This window comes from Elephantulus edwardii, unplaced genomic scaffold (assembly GCF_000299155.1).
Source record: "Elephantulus edwardii isolate Elephantulus edwardi_28Jun2011 unplaced genomic scaffold, EleEdw1.0 scaffold00444, whole genome shotgun sequence".
NCBI lineage: Eukaryota > Metazoa > Chordata > Mammalia > Macroscelidea > Macroscelididae > Elephantulus > Elephantulus edwardii.
In genome coordinates this window covers 942,613-949,813 of record NW_006400194.1, presented here as the reverse complement: position 1 = coordinate 949,813, position 7,201 = coordinate 942,613, and the positions used below count along the sequence as shown (strand labels likewise).

At 40.1% G+C, this 7,201-nt stretch overlaps 1 pseudogene; it reads right to left on the bottom strand.

Annotated features, from left to right (window-relative positions):
• Window positions 1–174: 174 nt before the first annotated feature.
• Window positions 175–7,201, bottom strand: part of LOC102864599 — a 38,063-nt pseudogene continuing 31,036 nt past the window's right edge.

Below are 7,201 nucleotides of genomic sequence, written 5' to 3'. Positions count from 1 at the left end.
CATTAACGTAGATGCTAAACACACCATGTGTTCGATCAGCAGTTGTCTCCAGCTGCCCTTGCAGAAACAGTCTTTCTGAGGTTCCGGCGTCCAGGCATGTTATTCACAAGTACCGTAACATTTACAACTATCCATTTCTGCAGTTCCAAATGGTATCATACCTAACTGAGTGGTTCACTTCAACTGCTCCTCAGGACCCTTCAAACTGGACTTTTTATTTCTTTTTTCTTTCTGGCCCTGAATTCGGAAGAGCTTCTTCCTGAGCTCCTTCTGGTGTGCCAGTTTCTCCTCTTCTTCTTTTTTCTTCATTTTAAAGTGCTCTTTATTTTGCAAATGCCGTTGTTCTTTGGCCTTTTTCATCTTATGACTGTGTACTGTGCTCAGAGCATCCAGCAATGCAAGGACCTGGTACAAAAAACCAGTCAGCATTAGAATATTCTTACAGATATGTCAAGCTCTTAATTCTTATCTAAGTTGCAGGAGACCTAACCACACCAATGAACTTTATCAAAACTAGACTTATTTCATGATCTGAAATGAATTTATTAAACCCAGCGAAAAATCTGTCCAAACTGTAAACTCATCATTTTACATGGAGATACAAGCAAAAGCCTATTCAGTCATTAGTAAAAATACTGTCAGTTCTCTATATCCACAAGTTATGCAGTCATAGACTGATTCAACCAAAGATTGAAAATATTTAAAAAAAATGAACCCAAAAACTAATTAAGTAGTCAAAGTAATCACACAAACTCTAAAAGTAAGCAAAAAATGCTATTTATATACCATTAACATTGTAATGAATATTATAACTAACCTAGAGATGACTTAAACAAGAAAAGTATACATAGATTAGGGAGCTCTGCTGGCCCAGAGATTAGAAGCTGTGCTGCAATCCCAAAGGCAGACAGGTCAAATCCACCAGCTGCTCCGCAGAAAAATGATAGACAATAAACTCTCATGTGATTTCTTGCCTCTGAAAACCCACTAGAGGGTCAAAAATGAGTCAGTTCCAACTCTACTATACACAACTACAATATGCACAGACTATCTTCTACCATTTTATCTAAGGGTCTTAAGAATATCCTGATTTTGGTGTCTGCATGGGTCAAGAAACCCAATCTCTCCACTCCCCAAATGAATGATGATAGATGAGCACATAACACCCTTTGCCATAAACCCACCTTTGTTCATCACTCTATGGATACTAAGACGAAGAAAATGTTTTGCCTCTAAAAGCCTTTCATTTATCTTTTAAAAAGAGGAATAAAATAATTTTCTCCCTTAAACTGAAACAAAGTGGTAGGTAAGTATGTGGATAAATAAATTTAATGTCCCTACTTATACAAATTGTTGTTGTTAGGTGCTGTCAAGTTGTAGACAACTTATAGTGACCCTATGAACAAAAGGCCTGAGCACTGCTCGTACATAGAGTTTCTGGAGGCAAGCCATTTCGGAAGTGGATGCCACTCCTGCTTCCAAGCTTGTTTTAGTCAGGAAGCTCCAGCAAACACTGTCCACCATGGGTAACCATTACACCACGTTTGGCACATCTTATACAAGAAAAACTCTGCCAATCCTCTTTCTCTGGAGCTGTTAGTAGACAGAAACTATGTGAGGCTTTCAGCCTTTTAGTGAGCAAGAGACTATTCTGTGGACTACACCACCAGAGTGCCTTAAATTGGAGGAGGAGTGCTTTTAAAAAGCTTGTCGCTTGTACCGCCCAGATGAAAAACGAGAATGCCGGAGAAATGCCCAAAGTGTACTATGGAAGGACTCATTCATCCACCATACCTTCCTCTCAGCAGGCTCCCTTATCACGGCTGGCCTCTGCTTGTCTTTTGGCACCTTGCCTGCCTTTCCTTGAATCTTGGGCTTGTTCTTAAACGGGAGGGCTTTCTGCAAGGCTTTCGGAATGTGAAGTGAATGAAAATGTTTCTTCTGCCTCACTATTGGCTAAAAAGAAAAAGAAAAATCATGTAACATATCAATTATGGCTTAAGTGTATTTAAAAACTTCTGCATGATGGTTTGAGGTTTCCACAAAATGAGTAATACTAGAGATTGCTGACTATCTTAAACAAGAATCCAACTATTCACCAAATATTCACTAGCTCAATAGAAAGCATAACAACAGGAAAAAGGAATTTTTATCATTCTCCTAAGAAATCTATTGTGCCAGTTTTATGGTATGAATTTATGATATCTTAACAGAGCAAAAGGAGGACCTAAAGTGCTTGCTGTGGAAGGTCAAGGACTGCAGCCTTAAGTATGGCTTGAGGCTCAATATTAAGGAAAGATTCTCACCACTGGGCCAATTGGCAGAATCAGAATGGATGGTGAAGAGACTGAGATTGTTCACAGCTTTAGTTTGCTTGGCTCCACAATCAACACTCTGGGCACCAGCAGCCAGGAAATTAAAAGACATATTGGACTGGGAAAGTCAGCTCTCAGGGACCTCTCCAGAGTACTGAAGAACAACGATGTCAGTCTGGAAACTAATGTGCACCTGATACATGCCATGGTCTTTGCAACCACTTGCTATGCATCAGAGAGCTGGACAACGACTAGGAATGATAGGAGAATTGACGCCTTTGAGTTGTGATGCTGGAGAAGAGTACTGAATATACCCTGGACTGTTAAGAAAACAAACAGGTTTGTCCTGGAGAGGGTGAAGCCAGGCTGCTCCTTGGAGGCAAAAATTCTGAAGTTTAGTCTGGCATAGTCTGGACATGTTGCAAGGAGAGACAAGTCCTTGGAGAGGGACGTCATGCTTGGAAGGGTGGAGGGACAGCTCAGGAGAGGAAGACATAACAGAAGTTGTTTCATTAAATTCTTTGTTAGATTTTGTATTTGAAAACGCAAACATATAAAGCATTACTGTTGTACAATTAATTACTTAAAATAAGTTCTATAGGGATTATCCATTGCTTGTGGGGAGATAGGACCGAGACTGGGGTTGTAGGTTCCTCCATCTGGGGGCCCTAGCCTCCACAGCTGCAGGGCCATCCCAGGAGCCAAACAGGACAAGAGACTTCAGTCTGCAGAACTTTGGGCAACAGAAAAGAATTTTCTTGGCTCTCTGCAACAGAGGGCTGACCTGCACAGGGGTATTGATCTCCCACCACATCAGAAAGAAAGGACGACACTAAGCTGCAGGAGAAAAGGGTGGGGGGAAAAAAATCTACTGACTGGGAACAAACATTTGGCAATACCATCTCAGACAAGGGTCCCATATTGAAAGTTTATGGTCTACTTCTGAGCCTCCAGAAAAAAAGGCTGATAATCCAATTACAAACTGGGCAAGAGACATAGAAAGACTTTTCACAGAGGAGGACATTCGGATGGTCAACAGACACATAAAGAAATGCTCCAAATCACTGGCAAGAGAAATGCAAATCAAAACCACAATGAGATACCATCTTTCCCCAGTAGCAGTGCTAAAGTTTAGCAGGGAATCAAGTAAATGTTGGAGAGAATGTGGCAAGACAGAAACATTACTGATGAGATTGTAAAATGGTATAACCACTCTGGAAGGCAATTTGGCATTTCCTCAAAAAGCTGAACATAAAAATTTCATATGATTATAAAACAATGGAAGAATTTTACTTTTCAAAGATTAGAGTGTACTGTGGGGTAGGGGTGGGCAGGGACAGAAGCACAACAATGAATGAATGAATGGAAATCCAAAATCTCTGTAAATTTTCACAAAAATGATTAAAAAAAGGTTCCATATGACCCAGCTATTCCACTACTTATATACCCTGAGAAAATGAGAATTGAAGCACAGAAATTTATATGCCAATGTTCATAGCAGTGTTATTCACCACAGCAAGAACATAGGAACAGCCCAAAAGCCCAATCACAATGGAATGGATTGAGAAATCATGATACATTCACACAATGGAATACTATACAGCACGCAGGAGTAAAAATTTTGTATATTACTACCTAACATGGGAGGGACTGGAGAATATTATGCTAAGTGAACTAACTCAGTCTCATAAACACAAATACTGTATAAGACCATTACTATAGAATGAACAAGAATCCGGGGGAGGGGGCGCCTTAATCATTGGGTCACACAATTTGATGGTGGAGGGAGGGATGGGTAGAGGGGAAAGACCTGGTGTGAAAAACAATGTATATTAACTTTGTATGTAAATCAGTATAAAATAAAATTTAAAAAATGAGTTCTGTTGGCTTAGTGGTAAGGGGTTGAGCTGCCAAGCCAAAGGCACCTGGTTCAAATCCACTAACTGCAATAGGTAGAGAGATAGAGAAAGATGGGTAGTTTCCTTCCAAGTGATTTACAGCCTCCGAAAACCCATTGGAGTGTCAGCTATGAGTTGGTTGGGTTAGCTATGAGTTGGTTCTGACTTGATAGCCTCATCAAGTCATAATCTTTGTGATTTCAGAACACTGATTATATAAATAAGGTACTTGGCCCACCACAGACATCTTGATAATAATAACAACAATAATGTAAATAAGTTTCTAAGGTGGAACTGCACAAATAAGGCATGCTGTTGTTGTTAGGTACTGTGGATTCAAGTACGACTCCCAGTACCACTGTAAACAACTACTGTTTACAGTGTAAACAGTAACTGTCCTACTCTGTGCCATTCTCATCACCTCTGACATACTTGAGCCCATTGCTACAGTCACTGTGTCAATCCACCTGGTTAAGGGTTGTCTTCTCCTTTGCCACACTGTGACCTTTGCAAACATGATGCCCCTTTGCAAGGAGTAACATATCCTAGCAACAGTTCAAACTATGTTAGATGAAGTTTTATCATCTTTGCCTCCAAGGAGCACTCTGGCTGCACCTTCCCTAAGACATATCTTTTTGTTCTTTTGGCAGTCCATTCAACAGCACAGCTCAAAGCCATCAAGTCTTCTTCTGTCATCCTGATTGATTCACTGTCCAGATCTTAGATGTTTACAATTGGCTGAAAAAACCATGGCCTCAATCAGGTACATCTTAGTTTTTAATCTGAGAAAGTACTGCTCATTAATAATTTGGAGAGGTCCTGACAACAGACTTTGCTACTGCAATTCATCTTTTAATTTCTTGTTTGCTAGTTTCAAGGGTGTTGATTGTGGATCCAAGTAAGATGAATTCATTGACAGTTTCAATCTTTTCTCCAGCAATCATAATGTTGCCTGTCAGCCCAGTGGTGAGGATTTCTGTCTATGTGATGTTGAAATGTAATCCATATTGAAGTCTTTCATCTTCTTTACTCCTCAATTTCAACAAGCAAGGCTGTCATTTGCATAAAGCAGGTTGTTGAGGAGTCTTTCTTGGATCGTGATGCCACATTCTTTTTAAAAATGCAACTTCTCTAACGATTTGCTCAACAGATTGAATGGGTATGGAGAAAGGATACAATCCTGATTTTAAACATATAGTGTTCTCTTGTTCTGTTCAGTTAACAGCTTCCTGGTCTCGGTACAGGTTTTCTATAAGCATAATTAAGTGTTCTGGCACTCCTATTTTTTTTCCATTATTAACCACAGTTTATTATGATCCACACAGTCAAATGCCTTTGTACAGTCAATAAAACATAGATATTCTTCTGGTATTCTTTGCTTTCAGCCAAGATCCATCTGACATCAGCAATAATATCCAAAGTGCCATGGTCTCTTCTAAACCCAGACTGTACTTCTGGCTATTCTCTGTCAATGTACTGTTCTAGGCACTTTTAACTGACTTTCAGCAACCTGCATATGATATAAATAAGGTGTTCAGAACCTTAATGAAAGGATGGTTAGTTTTACCATTCCTGCAGACTTAAAATGAGCCATCCCCAGAGGTGCAAAGAAAGGGCAGTGAGGAGGACACTGTATCTTCTGGAATCGGGGTTCTGCAATCAGAAGCCTTAGGCCCCAAAGACATAGAGAAAGAACTCTAGTATCACATACGTGAGAATCTGCAACTGAACTAGAATGCTGTGAGATGAATTAGTAAAAATATTAGAGAGTGGAGGACTGCTTGTCCTCTGCCTCACAGGAATCAGCCTGGGAGTAATGATGTTTTCCCCATATGACATTGGAAGACCTCTCACACTACTGTTCGTATAATTTCACATAAAAGCGTCAGTTTTACTCATAATTGTCAAACACGTATCCAAGCTGATACATGTATGATCTGTACCTTATACAGAGAATCCTTGCTTGGCTTTAGTCTGATATTGTTTGCAAGTCTGAGTTGACTGGTTGTCCTCATTCCTGACCAGGTGTCTTTCTCACCTACTGGTTTCAACAAAGATGTAACTGGGTTATAGAAGGCTGGAATAGAGACAGGATACCAAGTTCGCATAAAGACAATATCTGAAAAGGAAGAAAATTTATGTTAACATTTAAAAAGAACATTCATGCCTACCTCATCAAAGAGGAGGAAAAAAGCACCTTATGCTTTTCTACCTAGTTGCCCAACTAATATTTCAAGGACTCAAATGTGATTTATTAGATATAAACCAAAGGGTTCCAGACATAAAGTGTACCAGCCAACTGCCCCTAAGAGAGAAAATTAGGGAAGATCCTGATCCTCTAAAGACCTAAGTTCTATTAATCTAACCACTGTAGGTAAGGAATCAAGCATAAACAGCAGCCCACTGTCATCAAACACAGGGAGACTTACCACTCATTAGCAACTTGTCCTCAAAGGTAGCACGGAAAGCTCCTTCTGGGGCCCGCAGAGCTTTCTTGACCTGTCCTCTGATCCCACTGACGCTTCGAATCATAGCACCTTCAAATTTGGCCACTTCTAAGGCAGAATTGAACATTCCCTATAGAAATATGAAGGGGAAAAGTCACTGAAGGGTAACATATACAATAACCAAAACCTTCCCACTCCCCACCCCGAGTAATCAGGAACTCTGGTGGTCCTGTCCACAGGGAGCTAGCTGCGTGGTTAACCCAAAGGCTGTGTCTTGCTGGTGGTTCAATTCCGCCACTAGCTCTACTGGATAAAGACAGGTAATCTCCTCCCATGTGACTTACAACCTCAGAAATCCTCTGGAGGTCAACTACGAGTTAGTTCCAAATTGACAGCAATGAATTTGAGTATTTTTTGAGAAGAAAAAATACTAAACAAAACTTGGTTTGTGTTCTCATCAGTAAGCTTATCACTAGTATCTTTGTAGATGAAAAGGACAAATACATCTTTATTGGCCTACATATGACTCCTCTAACCACAC